This window comes from Haliotis asinina, chromosome 13 (assembly GCF_037392515.1).
Source record: "Haliotis asinina isolate JCU_RB_2024 chromosome 13, JCU_Hal_asi_v2, whole genome shotgun sequence".
Taxonomy (NCBI): Eukaryota; Metazoa; Mollusca; class Gastropoda; order Lepetellida; family Haliotidae; genus Haliotis; species Haliotis asinina.
In genome coordinates, this window is record NC_090292.1 from 6668556 (window position 1) to 6694798 (window position 26243).

A 26243-nucleotide genomic window follows, 5' to 3' on the forward strand; every position below is an offset into this window, starting at 1 on the left:
GGCCATGCGCAAAAGAGGGAATAAAGAGAGCGACGCCATTTTGATACAGTTGTTGAAAGGTTATCAACGTGTTCTTTCAAGTTGACAGTCGGCGTTTACAACTTCTTAAATCCGGTGTAACTAGAGACAGCTTCGTCTTGTGTCATTAGTGACTTTTTGAAGCATTGTAGAGGCATTGTGATAGATGAACGGATGTCTGGGTGAATGAAAGGGTGGCGTTGGGGTATAAAATAGAATTTAACGTCCTCTTCATCATTATTCAGCCTATGTAGCGACATGTATTCACATGGGTGTGTGTATCTGCTTGAATCACTCTTATTGTGGTGGTTGCGTATATTCTAGCGCCAACAAATGCTATATTTTTACCTATTCTCTGTACAGTAAGCAGGAATCGAACCACCGCCCTACAGCCCACGCGGCAGGGAGACTATATACAGATTATCCCTGCATATGGTAAAAACACCATCCGCGCCAGGCTTCCTCTGAAAGTGTCAGGATCCCACGGTTTTTGAATATTCTAACTATATTATTGATGTTCGGATGACTTAACGTCTTATTAAAGATACATGTGTACATATCAGGCTTGGGTGGCACCACATAAAGATATAATGTTTGATAAAGATTTCAGATATATGTTAGTGAAATGCGTATACTGCTGATATGGAACCACTAGTGTAAGCACAGTCCACTTATACAACATAGCATATCTCTACATCACACCCTACAGCATTATAGCATCTGTATCAATAGAAGCTGGGAACACATTGCTTCACACTGCGATAGTGATCACACGTTATAACATTAAACATGCTCTGCATGCCTCAGTACTTTACACACTAAAGTATATCGTTTTCAGACATGCTTGATGTGTTGTGTTCAAAAAGTAAACTGATCGGTCCGCCTGAGAAAATAAGGATATATCATTTGAGTCATTTGAAGGGCATTTAGAAGTGAAGAACGTGATTCGATAATATTTGGTGTATGAACTCGTCTATTTCTTAAACAAGATGTTCGGGGCCACTTTTAATTCAAAATTTGCTTGACACATATATAGTCAACTTCAGGCAAAAGAGCTGTCCTTGGAAAGTGTTCGGATATATATGCTTTTCGGTTTGCAGATGAGCAACAAACACTCGCTGTTGCTGAGCGGATATCAAAATGTGATAAGGCAAATCAAGTTTGCAAATCAATGTTTGCAAGTCTCTTAGAATCAGTACAAGTAAGGGTACTGACAGTATCTGAGGCCGTATCGTACAACATTGTCACGTGTTCAGTAAGAAACAATCGTTTCCCCGTGTCTCTCCGATTCTAAAGAGATTTCTTTACAAAATATATATAACCAATACATCAACAATATAAACATTAGACCATCATCTACATAACCCATGATCTACATTAATGAAAGTGTCTACAAGATGCACAAGCACATACTTACTTCTATATAAATATTATACATGTATCCCACTTGTTCAAGTGAAGTGACAGCGGGCAAGGTCAGCAAGAAATGACCACTACATCCTCTGACCTCTTGACAAACCCAATGTTTATGAACTTGCTACAACTTGACATTTCTGTAATCTATTAATCCCTATTCATGTCTTCAAGTCGATAATCCGCTAAGAAGTGGTATTAGGAGCGAGATCGGATTTACAACACAGGGGTGTTAATTCGCAGATGAGCAAACAGTGGACTACAAAGCGGGTATTGTTACAAACTGGCATATTACTGTATATGCCCTTTCTGTCATGACCTGTAAAAACTGTACGGGAATGTTTAACACGAGTCTTTCCACCATTGTCCGGCACACTGGTGGAGCAATGCTTTAGATCACACCAACAAATGGTTTGTTTTTTGAAACAGCGAATAGACAATAGGCTAATCAAGAGTTATCTCCCCCTACTCAAGATTATTATGGCTAGGGTCGTGTCAAATTAGTTCTCTTTCATACATCGAGGGTAGCGATAGCTCTTTTTTGGTAACGGACATTAATTGTTGTATTGACATTGAACAATGCAATCGATCTATCTGACAATCAAGGTGTGAATGTGTTTTCTCGCTTATTAATAGTTGAATTAGTGGGCGTTTTAAATTAGTCTGTATTCTGTTTGCTGATTACCTGCCTAAAATGAGTTTGCGTGGAATGTTTGAGAATATTCCAGACCACCCATTTTCTCGTATCTGATACGGTTGATCGTGGATTCGGTAAGCTCAGCACTGATGTATAAAGACTGCATGCGCCAGGGATATATTAAACTGTATCAACAAACCTCGTGATTTCACGAACCAAGACGTCGAATTTGTCTCGACTAAACTTGCAGAGACCCCACCCTACAAAATATCCCTGACAAAACACACAAAATCGCAGTCAACATAAACTGTCACCGCCAAAACAATAATCAGCCTCACACATTTGCTGGAAGAGAATGGGCGTAAAGGCCTACACAGCAGTGGACATAGTAACATCTAAGAGCTGAACTGAACTAGACCACCGGGTGTTCAAAAATAAAGGTCAAAAGAAGTATCGCTTCGTGTTGACACCTTTGTTCGACAAAATGGAATTTACTAATATGGGAAAAATATAATTACATTTCAGTGATGACATAGGTGATCACATCACGGGGCGGTGGGATATATATAGCCTAGTAGTCACAGCGCTGGTTCGTCAATCCAATGACCCAGGTTCGATTCCGCATAAGAGTATAATGCGCGAAGCTGAAATATTTCTAAAGGGGGCGTAAAACCACACTCATTCGCATCATGTAACCTTCTGCGATCACATTAATGTGTAATCATGTTTTGAATGACTCTGGTTACCTCAAAGATGAGGACCGGGACACATATGTATTAATCTTTAATGAGTCATTCCTCTGCATCCAACCATTGTCAGTTTGGACTTCGAATACATTCACACAATTTGTAAACCTCTGACGGTCCGGCAGATGTAGAATATTGGCCCTTAAGTACCTCATGCTTGCCGTAAGAGGCTTCTAACGGGATCGGCTGTGTAATGTGTCAGCCAAGTCTGCAATTATGAGTGTATGTCCGGAGTGAATTGTATTTTAGGTCTCAATTTGTCCAAAATATCTAGACGAGGGACGGACTACACAATTTACACCTGTGCCAAAGTGTAACTTCTACGCTCCCCATGCCTTTGTCCGAAAGATGGGGTGCCCGTACTATCGAAGGGAACAAAGATAGTAACGCTCCCAGTTATCCCACAGTTACCCCCTATCCCATGTTAGTTAACGCGGCACAGCAGCTACACAAACTGCATCCTTGAATGAGATGTAACGGTGACGTTATCCTGTCTGCAGATAGATGTTGTGCAAGTACGGATAAGTCCATGACGCACCAGATAGGAAAGGCGAGCAGTAAATATAGCATCAAGGAGATCTCGGTGACTATTTCCATCAGTTTGTGAACTTGCTTGCTACATTGGGGCGAAAACAATGTTATTGTTTATCTGCGGTTAACAACAGGACGGCATTAAGATGCAATGTCACAATGTAGAAAGCTTTTGTGAAACACTGAGGAATCATACTCATACAAGGGTGATGCTGGTTGCAAAATAATTCCCGGCCTCTTCGTATTATTAACAATAGCAAAATATTTCCATTATCCAGGGAACGTCTAGCAACATGACTTTGGTCTATAAATTAATTGTTCACGTTTAGTTTAAATGTTACACTGACAGTTACATTAATCATGTAAATAAGTGGTATTGTTGAAGTGTGTGTGTGTGTGTGTTTGTGCGTGCGAGAGAGAGAGAGAGCTCCTCTTTGTATGTGTGTTTGTGCCAATGTCAAAATGATTGCTTCCTCTCGGCTGAGGCAACCTAGCAGATAAGTCTGATCTGGACTTGTTTTATGCTCCAGGACGGTGCTTTCTAAAGATCTGATATGATGTGTTAATCTATGTTCGTTGGTGAACTTACCCTTGTGTCAGAATTGAAATCCATGTCACTGTGCACGAAATGTAGACCTAGAGCACCTGCTTCATGTCACTCCAACTGCAATTGACAATGATGGGTTTGAAATCGATCCTATAGCTGCGGACCTTGGTATGGTAATCCTATGAACGCCACTCCAGTCAGACCTACACTGCTGGGGGTGTTTATAATCGCCCAGGCAAATGTACCAAATCGTTTAGCATGTAATCGCAAATAACACAGGCTCAGCCAACGCAGAACACAACCTTGCAAACTAAGGTAAATTATCTACATGATTAAAGACTTCAGGTGGGGTAGAGCAGTTTGGATGAATGTGATAGCCGATGGGTTATGTCACCGAACAATGCTGAACGTGGGAACAAACGTTTTGACGAGGAAACGGGCGCTGTAATTGAACAAACAGAGCCATAAAGTGTCATTGCGTAACGTCAAGATGGCGGCATTGTTTGTGACGTAATACAAGATGGCCGCGTTATGACACTCGCAGGTTTGTGTAAACATTTAAACACAAAGGAGAGTCCGAGTTGATTGAGTGGAAGAAACGGCTTAATCGTTGTTTAAGTGACCGTAGGTGATGGTTGTGTGTTCTTCAAGGTTGTAGCCTTGTCGTTGCTTTGTCCAAGCCGTGGGTACAAGGAAGATAAACGATAGTGCCTTCAATCGGAACGTAAGTTTTGTATGTTAACACAAAAGGTCACGACTGTACAGATGTACATTGGCATGTTTGCCATTAGGAAAAGCTAAGATAAGAAGTGCAGTGTGACACGATCAATCTTCATAATGAAAGATTCAGATGATGATAAATGGAAACGACTTACTGGAAAATAACATGTATTTTTTCAGTTGAGCTTATAAATAGGTCCATAAAAGGTGAGGTTTTGATGACTGAAATGGGCAAAAGATATAGAAGATGAACAATAATCGGGGGATGGGGGAAGACAAAGAGGGGGAATAGGCATATAAGACGAAATGGAATTTGCGGAGAGAGAGAGGAAGAAAAAGGCATAGGCGGAGAAGAGGATAAACGGTGGAGGAGAAGGAAGAGTGTATGAGGAATGTGGAGGAATGTGGAGGAATAAGCATAGAGAGAGAGGAGGAGTGAGTGAGTTAATATTTAACGTCACATCGGCAATATTTCAGCCATATCGCGACGAGGAGAAGGGAGAATAGGTATAGGAGGTCAAAGCAGGAGCAGAGTAAATTAGTATAAAACATTACATTTTGACTTATCTAATACAACGTTGCAAATATTGCTAGTCTTCGGAAAATAGTGATGGCGCAGATGGCTTGTGTGGCTATCTTCAACCAAATGAACGAAGAGATCATGTTTGAATAAGGTGTCGGTGTACTGAGAGGTATTTGTAGTGATATACGTACACATGTATTTAGAAGTGTTCGCAGTGATATACGCCCACGTGCATTTAGAAGTGTTCGTAGTGATATACGTCCACGTGCACTTAGAAGTGTTCGTAGTTATATAAGTCCACGTGCATTTAGAAGTGTTCGCAGTGATATACGTCCACGTGCACTTAGAAGTGTTCGCAGTGATATACGTCCACGTGCACTTAGAAGTGTTCGCAGTGATATACGTCCACGTGCATTTAGAAGTGTTCGTAGTGATATACGTCCACGTGTATTTAGAAGTGTTCGCAGTGATATACGTCCACGTGTATTTAGAAGTGTTCGCAGTGATATACGTCCACGTGTATTTAGAAGTGTTCGCAGTGATATACGTCCACGTGTATTTAGAGAAGTGTTCGTAGTGATATACGCCCACGTGTATTTAGAAGTGTTCGTAGTGATATACGTCCACGTGTATTTAGAAGTGTTCGTAGTGATATACGTCCACGTGTATTTAGAAGTGTTCGTAGTGATATACGTCCACGTGTATTTAGAGAAGTGTTCGTAGTGATATACGCCCACGTGTATTTAGAAGTGTTCGTAGTGATATACGTCCACGTGTATTTAGAAGTGTTCGTAGTGATATACGTCCACGTGTATTTAGAAGTGTTCGCAGTGATATACGTCCACGTGTATTTAGAAGTGGTCGTAGTCATATGCGTATTTATGCCTAGTTGACAAGTGTACACTGTGTTGCTGCTACCAGGTACACAGTGACTACAGTGACATAGTCTTGATTCATATCAACGTGTCATAATTGTTCCAAAAAGATGATCCTTTTAAGAAATTCTTACTTCAAAGAAGTTGAAGTCAGTTAATATTGCTATTTTAAAAAAGGAGAATTCAGCAAATGTTCTGGAGCCTGATAATTAATTGCCAAAGACGCCAGGTTGATACGAGTTGGAGCTGAGCACCATAAACATACGGATGTCATACGTGTAATGCCAGTGCAGTCAAGTCGTATTCATGTATTCTGAAACACCTTAACCAGTTCAACGTCAGTAAAGATGGTTTCTCGTGGCACCGGTTAAAAATAGAGATCTAATTATTAAACTGAAGTGGATAATTTGAATATAGCTATATCAACGTAATGTTTAGCTGTGTACATACGTTGGGTTCAATATTGCCCTGAAATGATTGATATTGATTTTCGCAACATAATATATCATTGTACCGGAATCTACACAGTGAGACTATAAAAATAGGAATTCATATTTTCAGACAGAACGCTTTGACCACCGGATAAGATTGCCTTTGATCTGCACGCCTTCACTGGGGTAATACCAAAAGTGGTTTAATCAGTGTTCCATTTACCTTAGTTATTACATTAGAAGACAGAAGGTTAATACCTGTTTTATCAGACTTACGGTAACGCGAGACTTCAGCGAGTCATCATAGAAGCGGCTTCTTGATATCCACAAAAACGACCGCGAAATAATATATACGTACGGGCTCACAGAATTATTGAGACACGATTTATGGATTCGGTGATTCAGGATGATGCAGTTTGGAACCTATGTTTTGTACGAGACATGTCTGACGAAAGTATGAATCACAGAGGACTATCTTCAGCTAGAGGTGATGACTCACACCCACAACATAGTTATCCCCGTCTGCGATTGTTGTCTAACGCCGCTCTCAGCTCTCGGCGGTCTCTAAACAGTCTGAACCAGATAATCCAATGATTTATATCATGAGCATAGAACTAAGAAAGTCGGACACGATGATATGACAGGGAGCTTGACTCATAGCCCCGTTAAGGAGTGAGTTAGTTCTGCGCCTCCCTCGTCAATATTCCTACCATATGGCGGCGGTAAGCAACTAATTGATTGACCAAACAAGCAAGTGATCAACAACATGATCATTGCTCTACACATTTGGGATACGATGACATGTGTAGCCTCTCACGACAAGCATGAGCTATTGAAGATCATTTCTGCACCGGATCTTCACGGATACAGACAGGCATGAGTTCCTAAAGATCAATTATAGCCCGGATCTTCACGGGACCCGTAAAGGACCAGCATGGTGAACTTGGAAGCATGGCAAACTAAAGACCAATTTTAAACCGGAACGTCATAAGGGAGAAATGCATGGGCTAAAGCTGAAGATGTTGAAGACTACTACAATATTAGGTATGGGTTTTTAAAAAGAATGTAGATGTAGAAAAGAGGCCCTCGGATGATATTTTATGCTTGTTTTAGGTGAGAAGATTAATCACGGGGACAAGCTGTGCCTACGTTTCTCTACCCCCTCCCCGTATAAGTATGGGCAAATGCTGGTAAAGCCCATGTTTCCCCCTTAAACCCTATTCGCGCCTTAATAAAACACCAGTCCCCTATTTGATTCTATATCCCTACAGGGGTACAATGTGTGAAGCCCATTTCTGGTGTCGCCCCAAAGTGATCTTGTCGGGACATTGTGGCGCAAAAACCACACTCACTCACTCACTCACTCACTCACTCACTATTCGAATCTGTAGGAAGTATACATTTTCAGAAACGTAGAGCTGGTCTCGCGACTGCAGTCGGCGGATGGCCAGTGTGTCTTTGCCATGATATAAAAAACCCTGGAGTGAACTTTGTGTGCAGGGTGTTTAAATGTTGTTACAACCCCTAGTGTACAGTACACAACCCTGTGCACTTTAAAGAACCCATGAATCAGATATAAACATGTAGTGGCCACATGGATACGTGCAAACACCTAGAGGCGGGTACACAGCATATGCAGTAAGCATAGATAAAGTCAATAGGTACCTATGTGTCCCAGTGCCTATTCAGGGTACCTCGTTTCTTGTGGCAGCAAGAGTTGTATGTTCCCCAGGGAGTTCAGATTGATAATACGATGTGCCATTGAGAATGGCATCCATTGATCGAGGGGTAAAGAACCAGCGCCTGGAGCATGTACAACTGCGTGGACATGAGGGCTATATAAATATCCAATAATATATATAGCACACTGTGGTAAAGAAAATTTACCATTTTACCTGCTCCTGCCCACCCACCTCACATTGCTGGACTACACGTACGGCCTTGGGCACATGGCTGTGTGTGACGTCACAAGAGTAGGGTCTGGTTTGGTCTGCCAGGCTGCATTAACCGGTATGTAATCAGATAATAGCATTTACATCAAAGCCTGTCAGTGTCAGATCTGCCAGGATCAAATGCGATGCAGCGATCCCTGAGATAGTCGGTGGCTTGTCATTTCATTGCACAGCTTTATTGTAATTAACGCGGGAGTTGCGGACGACATGTGGCCAGATGAACAGGCGATGTTTGGCTATCAGTAATGGTGGATATACTTCAGGTCTGGTTTTCTCGTGCCTCGTTGAGAAATCACAGCCTCGTTCTGCGGATTACGAACACCGTTGTCTCCTTGGAGCAGACGACAAATTATGACGTAAGAACATGGCCGCTCACTTGAAAGTCGACAGAGGTAGATATACATGCCAATTGACCTTTGTGTCCCCAGTCTTGGCACGGTGTTAAGATCCGCACCTTATGATTGGCGACAGATGCTTACTTAATTTGTGTTAACACAAAGTGGGATTAGAGATCTAAGTAAACAGCGGGACAGATTGTCAACAGATAGCAGGGATGGCAAATCCTCGTGACGTGTGTTAAATGTCTACTTCGTCTTTGTTCGTCATACCCTAAGGCGAAACTAACCAGATGAAGACTCCGACTTGATCTCTTCCCACAGTAACGTAAGATTGTCACAAGATTTGATTACACGATTACTTGATTACTTCATTAACAACTTACGTCACCAATCACATACGACTGTAAAGAGAAGAACGATTTGCTTGCTTTTGTATTTGGTGCTATCACATATTCTGTTTTAAAGTAATAATGTAATGCATATATATGTTTTTGGAATAAAACTCATTTTGACCTTAGACCAAACATTGTTATGGTGGCAAAGTTGTTCTCGCCACTATATGGCTCATACCGATGTGACGTAAAGCCGAACTCAACAATAGAGACATGTCCTCTAGAAAGCTGGGTACTTTAACATGTAGCAATGTGACTACCTTCGGAAACATTGGGCTATACCCGTTGTAGCTGAATGAAAGAAAAGTTTCGAAAGGTTTTCCAAAAGGTTTGTTTTATATTTTGTAGCGAAATGCCTGCACTGCGCGTGCGTATTATGACTGTACTGGACTTGCCACCTTCATAGTGGTAGCCTATACTGAGATATCATATCCTGGTTTAACTTATCCATTCGGACACTGATTGGGGTATCGGACCGCCCTGACTATTAATGATGCGCCACAGACAGGGAACCAACAAGTAAAACATTTCAGCTTAAAATTTTTAAGTGAGTGAGTGAAAATGTCTCTTCGTCGGATTTCGCAACAACCCAGCAATATCAAGGCGGGGGACACCGGAAATGGGCTTCACACATTGTTCCTATGTGGGGAATCAAACCCATGTCGTTGGTGTGACGAGCGAACGCTCCAGCCACTAGACTACCCTGCCGCTCTTTAAGTTTAAGACGAAAACACTACAGATTTTCTGTTGACTTGACCAAGGATAAGGTCTGCTCTCGTGGAGGCAGAAGTTTGGGGCGAATTTTAAGTTGCAGGATATTTGAGGTCATTCTGCCTTTTCAAAAGAACAACAGGCTCTGATCGTCGGACCCCAAGACAGCTAGGTGAGTGACATGCTCTCGCTAAGTTGCTATAAAGGTTTTTAGTGAACTAAAATGCATTGCAATTTTCAGTACGATACAAGGTCGTAGGTAACGTCCATTCGGCTCTATGCGGCGCGACGCGAGAAAACAAATACCCATTACACTTTTCACAGCTCCTGAACGTACAGGGCGGGCTACTAGGCCCACACCTCGTGCCCAAAACTCCAATGACCCTGCGACCCTCGGGGATAGACCACTCAAGATTCATTTATTTAACAAACCCAAGACCAAAACGCTGACATAATACACACATACATGAACAAAAACGATAAAGAGTCCAAAAGACAAAACAAACACGTATCGAAGTTAAAATATTAATAATTAATATTTAACAGTTTCTATTTGCTTCCACCAAAATTTCATATTCAGAGACTGGCCGTTAATGTGTAACACGCACGATCTGTCAACCTATAACCCTAGCAATAATGGTCCATCTATTCAACGAACACTCACAAATGTACGTATATAATAAATACATAGCTATGACGCCCACGAAGGCAACTCGTGGAGCAAGTGTATGCTAACTCTTACCAGAGACTATATAATGTATCATATGATCTCTGTCCTGACTGTAGAATGTAAAGCGGTCAAGCAGCTCCTGATTACACCAATGCCACCCCACCAATGTCTCCGTCGTATCAACGACACTGATTGCCATGTCTAGACCCAATTGTCCCGTGCGCACCAGACCATGGAGAACAGTTCCCAGTCAATGCATCACGGATGTAGCTAGACAGAATTGGTATGCAAGGCAAGGAATGTGGCTTCCGCCAAGAACAGAATTACATGTAATTACCAAATATAACGAGTTTGACTTCATATCCAAGAACTCATCAATCTTTATAACGGCGATCTTTAAATGTTTTGACCAGACAATCCAGTGTTCAACATCATCTGCATCGGTCTGCACATTTGGGATGCATGCATGAAGCAAGTCAGAGAGTCTGATCACACAATCCCGTTAGTCGCCTCTTATTGAAAGAATGGGTTGCGGAGAACCAGTTCTGATCCTGTGAGTGATTTGGTGCGTGAAAGGGCGAGTGAGTGAGTGAGTGAGTGAGTGAGTGAGTGAGGCAGTTGGCATACGTAAGGACAGGTCATGTTTGAACATGTCTATGATCATCTGTTGATAGATGCTACCTCAAAATGTGAGAATATTGTCAAATAATGACGCCATAATGTTGATCCTAGAGATGCATCCTGGGACTAGAATATGTCTAAGGCCATCGACAAAACCAGTCAGGACTGACAGGTTAGGAAACTAGGCAAGACATCCCGGTTGCCCCCTGATCTACATGTCACCTGTATCTGTACTGGTGTGACGTCATGGCGTCACGGCACGCGCAACAACAGGAAGATAAACATTTCAGAAACCAACACGACTTCTGTCAATATTGTGTAACAGTTACGTCAATCTACTTAAAAGAAGAACTATTCCGTACCACACACACAAATCGGACAAAAACTTACTTTGAAAAGCAGAATTTACTCCGCTCGGATTTACTCACGAGCTCCGATTGCAGGAGGAAATCTTTTAAAAGCAAATATTGCCGAGGATAACAACGTATTTTCGTCACGTAATCGCGGTACCGCCACATTAAATGATTCCAAATAGAGCCTTGTTTGCTCTCCAAGCTTTAACCGTCAAAGCATTATTTGGTTTCGTGCCATTTTGTAGGATTTGGCATGTCCTTCGAGGGATATACACTGCAGCGTTGTATGATGACAATATCTGCTCAAAATATCACGGTGGACTTAAGGCAGATTTCGCAAACCTTGAAATTTGAAAAGAATTTGGCCAGCATGTTACTCAAAATATGGCAATCGCCTTGGAAGTATGTCGAGATGGTTTATTTGAGATGTTAGATTAGAGCAGCCATTTTGTTGCCAACAACAGGGTGAAGGTCACATCAGATCACCATGGATGGCCCGGTTTGACACGTGCGTGGTAAACTGAATAAAAGGTCGGTTTTTGTGCTTGTTGCCAAAGTGAGAAAGTAACTCAAAGTTTCGGAGTTCTGTGTGGGTATTTTCGGCGTTGACCGAGAATTGACGTCACAGAACACGTAACGAGGAAGTCAGAATCCCATGAATGGATGTTCACATCGCATGGTTTGTAATCACATGTTGATATGTCTTTTTACATACGAACCTCTTAATCTTGACTAATAGTTCCAATCGAAGTCTCTCGGATTAACAAATGTCCGAAAAGGGGATATTTGCTTTCATGCAGGTGTTTATTGCAGCTGATAATTTTCATGACTTCTTGTGTAGAATACAAGGCATTAGGGATATAGGGGCTGCACATAGTACATCGAGCTTTCTACGACCCAGCAATACATTTTACATTTGTAACCCCGATATCCCAGCTCGCTGGTTAGTTGGTCTCCGATATTGCTGGAATATTACTAAAATAGGCTTTAACCATACTCGCTCGTTTGGTTCGCTGGTTGGCTTGTTGTTTACGTCGCAGTCACCATCCTTCCAGCTATCTGGAAGCGGCCTGTAAACAATCGAGGCCCTGGCAATCCAGTGATCAACATTATAAGCATCGTTCTATGAAATAGGGATCAAATGCGCAGCATGCGGACCACGAGCTGGCCAATCCACTTATCCGCTTAATGTCAATCGTCAATCGTCCGCCTTGAAGTTGCCTCCCTTGTGCACGGCACGCCAGGAACCTGCGACAATGTTTCAAGGTTTATCCGTGCTATATTCGCGCTGGTGGGTTTCTCCATGGCGGTAGTCGCCTCACACCTGCATTTCTATTTGTTAGACTTCCAAGTCGACTGAAAAGGGGCCTAGTGGTTAAAGCGTTCGCTCATCATATCGAAGATCCGGGTTCGATTCCTCACATGGGTACGATGTGTGTTGCCCATTTCTGGTGTCCCCCACCTCTGGAATATTGCTAAAATCGGCTTAAAACAAACTCACTCTCTCGAACTGAAACCCCACGAAATCGTAGGAATTCTCCCTAACTTTCCTGGTTGGTTTCTTGGTTACGCCGCGCTCAGCAATATTCCAGCTATATTGCGTCTGAAAATAGTCGAATCTGGACCAGACAATCCAATGATCAACAACATGAGAATAGATCTGGGAACTGGGAACTGATGACATGTGTCGACCAGGTCAGCGAATCTGACCACCCGATCCCGTTAGTCGCCTGCTACCACAAGGCCGATTCTAACAGTATGCCCGCGTTTATGTGGGTAATAGTTGCTGATGAGAGACACCGCCAAGCTTTCCGCCCATCAGAACTAAAACTATTTTCTAAACGTCCTTGTTTTCAGCATCCTCAAAACGTCAAGAACCTAATTGGGAACAAACGTTGCGTTCTTTACAAATCAACCAAAACACAGTCACAACCTCGACCCCAACCAACTGATATTTCCCGAACGCAAATCACCTCTTTTAAAGACAAATGTTCCATTTGGAAACTTTCTTTGGTTTAGTTTAAAAGCAAATTTCACGACCCAACGTTCTCTTTGTAGCCCGAGTATCGTCGCCCCTTTGTAAATTGTCCTGCTAGCGATGTAGATAAACATATAACTCCGTTTCGTGTCGTGCTGAGCGTCACCGCCCCGAGACTCAACACAGCTCGCCGTTCTCCAGGTATGTCGCTTCGTTAGGCAAATACAACTCTCCAGTGCCAGGTGTTATGGGCATCTTCAAATAAGGTCCGTGAGGGGGGGGGGGGGGGGGGGGGGGGGTCTGAAGGTCGGAGACGGTGCTCCGTTTGTCCATTAAGGCGGATCAGTTAAAAAAGACACGAAGTATACTTTTCAGCGCCCTGGGATTTTTACAAACGAGTTTTTGTTAAACGAGCCAACGTCGTTTGAGACGATGGTACACCTTCGACAACGTCGTTAGTCGTATTGCGTTACGTTTTTGTTTTCATTACCCTGGCCATTTTAAGAAATGTTATCAAAGCGACATTACTGTGGAAACACCAACAACGACATTAAGTCATGGTGACAGAGTAAACACGTTTAAAATATTCCAATATAATAGGGACTGGTTAGCCTAGTGGTTAAAGCGTTCGCTCGTCACGCGTGGGTTCAATTTCCCACATGGGACCAATCTGCGAAGCCCTTTTCTTGTGTCTCCCACCGTGGTATTGCTGGAATATTGCTGAGGCGGCGTAAAACTAAACTCATTCACACAAAAATAATAGGTGACAGGAAATGGTGTTTATGCGTCGCGTACGATATTTCGCTCGCATGTTTGTCTGAGAGCCTGGACTAGCCGGTTGAGAGTGTGAACCAACCAGCCACCAGTTTAATGTGGATACGCAACTTGGCCACAGTACTAGTATGTAGACACAGAGCCATCGTTTTATGCTTAAATGTCCAGCGCCAGGCAAGGCAACAATAAGTACCATATTTTAAGGTCATTCAGTGTGATTCACTCTGGGGATTGAACAACCGCCTGTCCGGTCTCCCCCTCCTAGTCTGTCGTACAGACCCTGAAGTATAAATATCCAAGAAAGCACACGCAAGTCTGGAAATGTGGCAAGTCTAGATTTCCATGAAGGAAGTCTCAGGGCTCCATTTCATTATATTATTATTTTTTCACTATAGACGTTTTTTCAGTAAAATATGTTCATTTCAGAGACTAGCTGTTAGTCTATCCCCCTCCCTGCTCACGGCAGAGACTCCGTCCACAACGGACGATGCTACAACAATAGCAGGTGACTTTGTAATTCTATGCTAGCAATATCACAGCAGGGGACACCAGAAGTGGGTTTAACATGGTACCCATGTGGATCATGGAACCCGCATCTTCGGTGTGAAAAGAGAACGCTTTAGACTATACCACCGGACAACGCACTGAAAATACTTCCTGAACAACATAATGAGAAAAAGGATGCATATTCATAGGATGGACGCAACTTGATTACTACGCGAAACAAATCTACTTCCCATTCGACAGAACACGGTACACGCTACACTAGACAGTATTGATTTCCTGTAAGTAAAGTAACGCGGACTTGCTTCCACCTAGAATTACACTTTTTTAAAATGTGAAAGAAAACGCGAATTTAACAAGAAATTTGAGTCTGAAATTGTAATTATTAACTGAATCTATTCAGCAGCAGTACTCGACCCTCCATTTCATTACATCACTTACCACGAGGGTTTACAAATCAGCTGTTGGACGATTCACTGAGCAATTTGATTGGATAATCTCCCTAACGCGATTACCTTGTAACCAAGTGTATCTGAACTGAAGTGTATTACATGTAGATTGTTATGTAATACATGAACGTTTGGATATTCCAGTAACGGTGTAGTATATCATGCAATACTGTAATTAATTATGTTATATATGTAATATGTTACATCTGAACCACAGCCTATCATGTTTAGAATGTATTGCATTTTCAAATGGAAATGTGGAAGATTGGAAGATCATGCTAATAGCATGATCTTCCAATCTTGGACTTGTTCTCTGAATACCAGCTCAAGATATAGTATTATCGTGAATTCAAAAGCATTTTAGCTCCTGGGAAATATTTAGATTGCATTATTGACAAACGACTTTGAAATGAATATATTTGTTAAGTTAAGATGTGGCTTATTCAGATTAAAATATAATGAAGGGGGATGGTTAGGAATAGATATATCAACGTGTATGTCCTTATTGCAGGTTAACTACTGAAGGCGTGTCCAGTGTTTTATTCATTTGCACGTTATATAGCATGTGTATATAATTAAAATTCGTGCATGTGCAAATTTAGATCTTTTCTATCAACAGGTAATGTAGTCGTTTTCAAAAGCTTAAGTAATTCTCGGTGGCATCCATATACATTAAGAGAGGGTATACGAGATGAGTGAGTGAGTGAGCGAGTGAGCGAGTGAGCGTGATTTGAACATCGAGTGTTCACATTTCTCACGGCATGTCGGCTTCGTGCTGAATGAAAGCCCACACACTGAACCCACGATCACCGGTTTCTGGTACACTCAAGGGACATAACACAAAATGCCGAGACCCCCCAAGCCCTCTGACTGTGATGCTGGCGAAGTAGTTGGCCATCAGGGGCCACAGCATCAGCACCGATCCTTCGGCGTCGACACAGACATTACATGGAGGATTAGGTAATCACGAGAAGGCCGTCAAAAATATTCACGGCTTAGATTCCGTGGATTAGTGTCATTCTCGGTCTAATCCAGAGACGAGTGAAGGCAGCGGAAGGCGACCTCACATTGCAGCTTGAATTATGGCCAGAAAGATTCCGTCCAACTAGGATATGACTGGGAGAACTGGCATACCAACAATGAAAACGATTCCTGGTCTGGAAGAGCGTAGTATTGGACAACGCATACGTATTATTTAGGAGCGTCCGAGACCAGAGCGAGTATCTTTATGCGCATATAGAGTTACTTCATCGCCTACAGAAAGAGGTAAAACCCCGCGTTTAATTATGTTGACACGTTTAAGAGACAGAGAATTTACATGGAAGCCGGAAAACTAGATTACCGTAATCTCGGCGCTCGCCGGAAAACGTCCACCATGTTTGTCGTGGGACATCCTGTGGGACAAAGCGGACTGACCGGCAAACAGTCCGTGCTGCGTTTAGGCGACTGATTTCTATGACGTCTGTGTTCACTGTTTCCGATTATTCAGACCATCTCGTTACAAAGACAACATTGGAACGTAAAATGATTGAAGTTTTATATTTCCTCACGACAGCTACTATGGTGGTATCGTTTTATTCAGTAGGTACTGTAGTTCAGTTCTGAGAATAGATTTAGGTGCAGGTTGATGATTAAACCATTGGCATATTGACTGGAAATGTAGGGATGTATGTTTTTGAGACGCATTGCTGATATACATCAAATGTGAATTCTCGTTTATCTATCAAAGTAACCTGTTCTGAAATTCCCCAGGAACACGCAAAATATACATATTTTTCTCATGTACAGGAAGCATTCAAATCTTTGATGTATTATATCTGTCCAGGAAATGACGTCGTTAGATATAAGGTTATGAATCTCTTTTCTTTCTCAAAGTGACGTGCGTTGCTTCCGTATAATAATTTAGACGTTCATCTAACGTTATAATAGCAAAGACCATATTCCTGGCTATTTTCATGGAAATACGATCGTAAATCCTACTCGATATAGCTCTTATAGCGTCTTTTTTCACAATATCTACCCAGTTACTTACTGAAATGAGATAGACACCGGTTTGTTTAATCGACATGGAAACTTTGGTACAATATCGACTCTCAAGAACAATATAGATAAACTGGCACAATATCGGCGTAAAGTATCGCCATCTTGGTTTAATATCAACGCAATTGTATGCTATCGATATTATACCATGCTTTTATCTCACTTATCTGTCTTATCATATTATGATGCTAATACAACACATCCTAGCATAATACCAAGGATTAACCTTGTATCAGTGTTATAAAGTTGTCCACTTGTATAGGTACAGGCTTACAGGTAATATTTCTGCACTATCGGGTGATACTGGCCCTGTCGGTTAACATCGGCCCTGTCGGGTAACATCGGATAACATCGGCCCTGTCGGGTAACATCGGATAACATCGGTGCGGTCGGTTAACATCGGATAACATCGGCCCTGTCGGGTAACATCGGATAACATCGGCCCTGTCGAATGATTTAACCGCTCATTGAGTCAGCGAGGGAATATGGTTTTACGTCGCTTTTATCAATATTCCAGCAACATCACGGCGGGGGACACCCAAAATGGGATTCACACACTGCACCCATGTGGGGGATCGAACCCGGGTCTTCGGTATGACGAGCGAGCCCTGTAGCTACTAGGCCACCTACCGCTCCCCACAATGCTGGGATTCCTGCACTGAGCAAGGTATTTGACGCCAGTCTCTGCCCGTTTCCCTGTCTATATTGACCATAACCAGGACACTTAGTGCCCTCCCCGACTGCGAACGTGGATCTCAATAAAGTCTAAATTCATTTTTCCCTGCCAACACAGGCATAAAATCACATGATTAACCTGCTAAACAGGGCTTGAGAAATCGCAATCGATTTCAGGGAATGATTGACGCGAAGCAATCCCTTCCGACATGTGTCAGTCATATTGGCTAGCTGGTCAGATATTGATAAAACATCATAGAAATATTTTCCACATGTGTTCAAATATTGTCTCAGATTTGAGCTCTGGTGTGTCGTTTTTTTCTGTTAAGTGCTGCCAGGCGACTAAGTCAGAGCTTATTCTCTGTTTGTGCGATAAATTAATCGTGAAATAGGTTCCTGTCAATCATAGGGACATTTTCTGTTTGATGTGACGCATGCCGCATTGTTTGCATCAGTGTTTGTCATCCAAATCCAGTAAATATCGATGGCACGGGACAGTTTAGCTTTGTTTCCCGATATCAAAGGTGGATTTTAATTATGAATATTAAGGCTAAACGGCCAAGATTGAAACGTTTATGGGTTTAGCAGTGACAGACATGCCAGGAAAAAGGAAAAAATATTTGTTATGTGAAAAAATGTTCTCTTAGTCGTCTTAATTTTCAAGAAAAAATCCCACCACAGTCCTATGTAGAAAGCTTATTCCAGTATTTCGTGACGTACTTAAAATAAAATTGTCTGTTTATAGGTGATCGTTCAGCTTCAAATGAGTTAGTGAGTTTAGTTGTACGTCCCGTTCAGCAATATTTCAGCAGTAATGAAAAGATTGGCTTCAAACATTGTACCCATGTGGGGAATAGAACCCAGATCCTAGGCGCAACGAGCGCATGCTTTAATCACTAGGCTAACCCACCTCCTTTCTGCTTAATAAAAATGATAATATATAAAATCACACCCACAAGCATTAACCCACAACCCACAAGCAAACGCCCAGGCCCACATCCTGTTGATGTCAGGCATGCGGAGGAAACATCGAAACACTACCATAAAAAACAACCACTAATATTTCAAATTATCTGTATCTCACATTCCACCATAACGGTCCTTAAAAAGCTATTTTGGTTTGTGTTGGTTAGAACTAATCCCGCGACCTTGTTTTCGCCAGATTCCGAGGACCTTGAAGCTTCATGGCTGTGGAGGAACGCCCTTGACATTTGGAAAGCCTAAGTGTTAAGCCCCGTCATAGAAAAAATATGCATTAATAAAGAAGTGACTTCAAGTTATATAAGCAAGAGCCAATACGACGCCGTGACAAGCCCAACTCAATCACGGTAACGTTTCGGAGTCTGTACAATGAACGTAACGATCGTCTTCAACATATGATGCAGAATGTAATATTTTTAAGCCCCAGCTTCACTTTTGATTGGATTTTGTAGAGGCAGAATATGTATACTGGTCATTTAAAACCCCCGGACACGATCGAAAGGCTCCTGAATATTGTGACGAGCCTTTGTAACGAAAGGCCAACGACGTGCGCGCGTTTCTGTAGCTTTTGCCGATATGATTGTTTTTGTCCATAAAGACGCCGTCGTTTGTCATAGACGTGCCTCTAACACAAAACGTGATGACTCTGACTCGATCATTCCTTGTTTTATCCTCTGAATGTCGAAGAACAGACAAGGTAGCAACAAGTAACTTTTATACGAATGACACGACTGGGGTTTGGACAAACGACCTCTCGCGCTCCGAAAGATGCTCTGTTAGATGTCACATGTCACATGTCACATGTCACCACGGAGGCAATAAAATCATGAAGAATGAAGCAATAAATACAAGAATTTCAATGGAGGCGGTAAAATTTGGTCATAGTCAGTTTCAAAACCAAAGTACTAAGTGTCAGCATTTCAACTCTCTAAGTACATGAGCGACAGGCAAGGAAACAACAAGTAACTTCAGAGCATTGTGTTATGACGAGACTGACATATACTTTACACACCACAGAGGCGGCAAAACTTCGACCATAAACAGTCACGAGACCCGAGTACTAATTGCCAGCATTTCAACTGACCCACCCAGCACCGACAGCCTTCCGGCCCTGCACCTACATCTACAGGATACGCAGATTGACTCGGAGACTGTTTATGGCCACATTGGGACGACTGCGGCCCTTGGGCTCGAGCCAATAACAACTGACAAAGAAACGTAATGGTTCGGAATTCCATAAAACAAGAATTAGCCGTCACACATCCAAGAAAAGGTTAGCCTCAGAGGGTTGCGTCTGCCACGTTACTGATTAATCGAGCGTTGACTGGACGGCATGGCTTTTTGTAACGCTAACGTCAACTCCCGCGGGGATAATCACTGCTTTTGTGTACATATTAGGCTAAGGATTGGAGGAAGGTCTGCATAATTGTCTTTGATATATATAAGTATTGTATTAATCAGACAGATGTTTTGAGTTTGGCCGGTATTTGGCCCACGGAGATCTGAACATTGATATGGATGGCATCCACAAACAATAGCAATAACGCCCAGTCGTTGTTGGTGTCCTTTGAATTCCATTAAGCCTGTGGCACGAGCACAACAAAATTGGTATCTGCCATTGCATATAGATTTACTGGTCACAATCTCTTGCTTAATTACGTCAGGTGGTTCTTGATTGCATTGTGCGAGGACACCCAAGACTTCAATATCCATTTAATCACGCATTTCGGATTAACTAATTGCCACAACTGACACAAAACGACTGTTTTGTAGGAAAATATACACTTATACATTTGCATTTCGAAAAGCTCCTGGATTGAAACAATTGAATAATTTCGCAAAAACAATTGTTCAACTCCCATGAACCTGAAGATCGGGGATAGAATCGTTCTGATTATCATAAGAGGCCACTAATGGCCTTGTTGACACATGTCATAGTATCCTATCTGATGTGATCGATGTTTATGATGTTGATCACCTGATTGTCTGTACTGGATTATTTACAGACCGCCGCCATATAGCTGTAACGTTCCTGGGTCCGGCATAGAACATGCAAAACAGTAAATTAAGAACCTCATGATCTACATTCAACTTACGACGGTTGTAGCGCTGACCCATGCACAGACTACAGCCTGTTTGCTAGTGTTTTCAAAAAGTTCTTATAACGAAATTGAGGGTCACAGAGTGTACCCATGTGGGGAATCGAACACAGGCCTGCTGCGCTACAAGCTAACGCAATACGAACTTGATTATCCATACATCGCTCAACCTGATCGCCATCAAATGGAACGCCTGTAACCAGTCTACAACAGTAATCACATCAAAACAACCAAACCCCGAGTCTTCTTATGAACCCAATCCCGCTACCAACATCAGGAACTCGCCCGCGGCTACCTCGTCTTCACCGCCCCCCCGACGCCGACGGAGATCCGCCGGGGGATACGAAGAGCGTTCGATACAAACCTCTAACTACTGAGTCTACAGCTGATGGCACAACGAGGTCGAAATCCACTATTTTACCACCAGAATCAATTGTAAATGCACTTCCTATGGCCATTATGGCGTAGCATTACCATCCGTCTACATTACCGCTATCAAGACGAACGAATTCGCAGCCGTTAGATCTCCAAATTAGCTTTATCTTTCTGTAATGGGAAACGCCTACCATTGAGATTGAACAACGCTTAATAGTTTTAATTCTTGGTACCAGTACTCTGGATGAAGTTTGTGGACGTTTAGTAGCATATGGACGTGTCGAATCATGCGAAGAGAGGATATGGAGTTTATGTAAAAGCATCATCATCCTGCGAAACGAAATGTGCACTGGCGTTTAATGGAAGTCGGATCATTGCTATGCATGACCGAAAAGGGCAGCGCGGTACTGACAGTCTTGGAAAATTGGAAATGTGATGTTTGGCAGTGGACTAGGTACAAAAATAGGAGCAATGGAGGAGGGTGGGGTGGGATGGGGGAAGGAATGGAGCTTTCCACAGAGGAAATAACAGACTGAAATCTGTAGAGGCATCCTTCGAGCGACAAACATGCTTGACGACCTAAACTAGCACGTGGCGATGACATCATAATGGTCTCACGACAATGCTGTACTGCTTGACAAGTATTAGATGATCCACGACCTGAGAAATAACCCCAATTTGCATATATATGAACGTCCTCCAGAACATTCGATTGAAGCAAGAGGGAAACAGGTTGTCGTCTAAATATTGAAAAGTTCAATTTCCTCGTGCGAATGGTGTTGTGATGGTGTCTTGCTGAACTAAATCGCTATACGAGACACGTGTTAAACAGTATCTATATTGATTTCATGCCATGGTTAGCATGTATTGCACGTGCTTAATCCCCAGTCTACCTGTAGCAATCAAGTGTATGCGTCCAGATTACTTGCCCCGCCTGCTTGTCACAAACGCGTTCACTGCGCTGGCTCACCTAATACTTTTCAAGCAGTAGCTAATCTCTCGGAACAAGAGCAAAGGTTCCATTTAGACACCCCTCATAACGAGCGGTTTCTGGGAACCTAATCAAACCCGATATTTGCAGGAAATCTGTTCTTTTGATCGAATGGTAAATGTTGCAATATGTTCAAATATATTTCCCATTAAAGGACACAACACCGGCGGAATGTCTGGTACGTTAAATGGCCGCCAGTCTGTCACGTGAAATGATACTAACTCAGCGTGTGAGTGAATCTGTCATGTGAATAATCTGTCATGTCAATAAGTCTGTCATGTGAAAGTGATGTCCGTAAGTCTGTCATGGGAAGATAACACGCCCGTAAGTCTGGCACGTGAAAGTGATATGTCCGTAAGTCTGTGATGTGAAAGTAACACGTCCGTAAGTCTGGCATGTGAAAGTGATATGTCCGTACGTCTGGTATGTGACATGGCCATAAGTCTGGCATTAGACAACTGACATGAACCGTACGTCTGCCTTGAAAGTGACATGGGCATAAATTTGGCATATGAAAGTGACCCGTCCGTAAGTTTGGTATGTGAAAGCAACACGCCCGTAAGTCTGGCATGTGAAAGTGGCACGTCCGTACGTCTGTGAAATGATGTAAATATAACATATCAGGCATGGTATTAAGAGCAATGTGTCTAACATGTTTCACAACAAGGTATACTTCTGCGGGCTACAAACGACCATCAGAACGGCATGTTATAAATGACACATCATGCCACTATCAGTTCATGTAGCAACTCCAACTGGCTAGTCTTGTCACAACACAGCTGTCATGGCTGATAGTGTGCAGCATCTTCCCATATCACATGTCAGACGCGCTCACACATCACCTCACGTCCAACATCAACAACCACAGAGTTGCCATTCACAAGCCAACTCAACTCCCTGAGGAGAGTCCGACTTCACAACTTCAGTGCAGTAATAGGCATCAGTGACGCCCTCGGTCCCAACCAGATCTCTTTGATAATGGATGAGGAGACTCCATCAAGCGGAATATCTCCACCTCGTGGGTGATGCTGCAGCACATACGGCCTAGCAGCAGCAGCCGTCACAGTCCCTGGAGAGGAGAAGGAAGGGGGGGGGGGGGTCGCCGACGGCTACATTCTCTGAATCTGACGACGCTGGGGGCATGCTTCGTAAGATGGTGTCCCCAGCAACCCATACTTGTCGCTGTGCCAACCAAATAGAGAGTGTTGCGAGACGTCAAGACACGGTCGATGTTATGTAGCCGGGTTCTTAATACATAGCGGCGGTACCTCTAGTCTAATGGCTAGAGCGTCAGTTCGTCACGCTGAAGACACGGGTTCTATTCTCCACGTGCATCCGTGATATTGCTGGGCATGCTGACTTACTAATTGGATATGAATGGCAACGTTGACTGTATATATATCGCGGTTATACAGCAGAAAAACAACAATCCATTAACGACACCGTGCAAATGCGAAATGTGTGTGTGTGTGTGTGTGTGCGTGCGTGCGTGTGTGTGTGCGTGTGTGTAATCGAGTCTGGACCACACCATCCAGTAATCAGCATAATGAACATAGATCTACGCATGACATACTGGATACGATGACGTGTGAACCTGGACATCGAGTCTGACCACACAAGATCCCGTTATTCGCCTCACGACAGGTATGGGTTGATGAGGACCAGTTCAAACCCAGATTTTCACGGGTCCGATGACGATCATACAAGATGACGTTGTGAAGAATTCCATGCAGGTTCCCCTTGGTAGGATGTATGCTAAAACGTCGTAAAACATCACTCACTCGTGTCAAGTGAAACGACAGCCCATTAGTAGTATCATCATCAGCTTACATGTTGACCAACACGCCATATGAAGCTACACTTCCTCGCGTGGACGACTACAACGGCGACCAGCAAACACACCCGACACCATGGCGTTACAGTTGTTGACATGCATGAAGCTACTTATCCTAATAGACAAGTACAGAGCTCTCCCAGTAGAGCCATCACAGAGCCTATTTACATAAGCATGTATGTCTTCTACCCCCAGGAACTTCCAATACAAGCACTGGTATTAATACTCGCTTTACTCGGGAACCCAAATATTTGGTGCTTTGTAGCAAAAGAATGAACATAAAAGGATTTCTCCCCCTGAGAGCCTCGTTCTGATCCATAGCTTCTTTCCTAATGACTCTCCAATTATGCTCCATTGATTTTCCAATCAGGGTTCTGGGAGAGGGTCGGCCATCCATCACGGTCCTCCCAACTCGCCACTCTGATTTCTGCGACTGACGTTGCCGTTTTATTACCGTGCGATCGAACAAAGAACGACAAAGGGAGACAACGCGGTACCAAGCCAGTTGATCTCCAAGAAAGAAGATAAGGAGTGATAATGCTGCAGCACATGTCTATCGGTACTGTTAATGATAAGGATAATGAGGGGACGGCAAGGGGGCAAGGAGGGGATATTGATTCCGCGTTCGTAAGGACTCTGGGCTTCAACAACGACGTGGTTTGTTCTGTAGAAATGGTAATTAGAAACCGGGCCCACCAGAGAAAGGAATGGTTAATTAGTGTTTAGATAAAGGTACACATCGAACGTTGATCCAAAGCGCGGCTCAGTTCCACAACGAACCTAGCATTTTCGTAACATATATATATGTAAACACTTGTCTCTACCTGTTTCCCAGCGGCAGTTAGAACACCCATGTCATGTATTCAACATCACGTCCTACTTTCGGTCTTCCAGTCTTTGGGTATCGCACGATGGCAATATTATATCAAGGAATTATTTTCTAGACATAGCACGTATCATGCTATGTTGTAAAATATAACGCGGGTGAAGCCTTTGCGAAAACCACATTAACAATAACGTTGAGGTGAAAATCAAAGTTATCAAGTCAGTACGAATGAAATGAATGCTACTTTTAGCAATATTCCAGTTTTCTCTGGATGAGGCCACCATACACTCTTTAACCATTTGGCCTTGCAAGAAGTTACGTCAGTTTATTTGGTATATCAACAGATTAAGGAAGACTGCAACTTGTATGTTCTGACCATGGGGAGGAGAACACGCCTTGAGTAATTTCGCCTCATAATCACACAGTACTATTTCCTTACGCCTCACGATACATACTGGGCCCAGTGTAGGAAGGACCATATATATTACCTACGAGAGCGAACATATCGGGGTTAACATATTCCCTAGGGCAAATTATCACTTTGGCGTGGTGATGTGACGTCATGAACAGTGTTATGACGTCACGTTTCCTCTGCGACATTGCGGTTTACATGCGGTGACGGCGGGTAGCCAGCCTGTGTTTGAAAGTTGATGTGTTTTATTTTCCTCAATTTGACGACTTCGGTAATAAACAGAATATTATAGTTGTGCCCATAACATACTATGTTTACCACACTCGTGCCTCGCTCTCGCTCGTGAAATTCCAACATTTAGGCACTCGTGTTGCAAACATAATATGACAGGGGTAATATCTTCTCTATGTATACCACATAGCATTAAGAGTATTACGGTTGGTACGTTGGTACCTCTTCACTAAGTGAAGAGGCTGGCAAACTTGGTGTTCTGTGATATGATTAAAAATGACCGTCTGTCTGTCTGTCTGTCTGTCTGTCTGTCTGTCACTCACCCACTCACTCACTTACACCCATATTTGCCAAAAACCTAACCTGTGCTGAACGAGGGTGATGCACTAAGCCCTATCCTCTTTATCCATTTTGCCAACAAATCTTAAATCTGGGATTGAATGAACTCGAGACAAATGTCATTTCCTTCAGCATATCATCCCGAGCTGATCATAACTAAAAATACCAGAAGCCATTGTGAGAATCACGCTCGGCGGGGTCAACACAACTCCCGACTTTAAACTTTTAATGTGTTTTGTCAGTCAACAAACAAATGT

At 42.8% G+C, this 26243-nt stretch overlaps 1 protein-coding gene across 2 annotated transcripts in view; it reads right to left on the reverse strand.

The window, feature by feature from the left end:
• The window catches only part of LOC137260455 (uncharacterized), an 85158-nt gene that overhangs the window by 22402 nt on the left and 36513 nt on the right, over positions 1–26243 (reverse strand). The window contains exon 3 of one of the 2 annotated variants that reach the window (XM_067798110.1): positions 3935–4009. The exons of the other annotated variant lie outside the window; for it this stretch is intronic. The gene's annotated coding sequence lies outside the window, so the exon portion shown is untranslated. The remainder of the gene's footprint in view (positions 1–3934; positions 4010–26243) is intronic. 2 annotated transcript variants of the gene reach the window in all.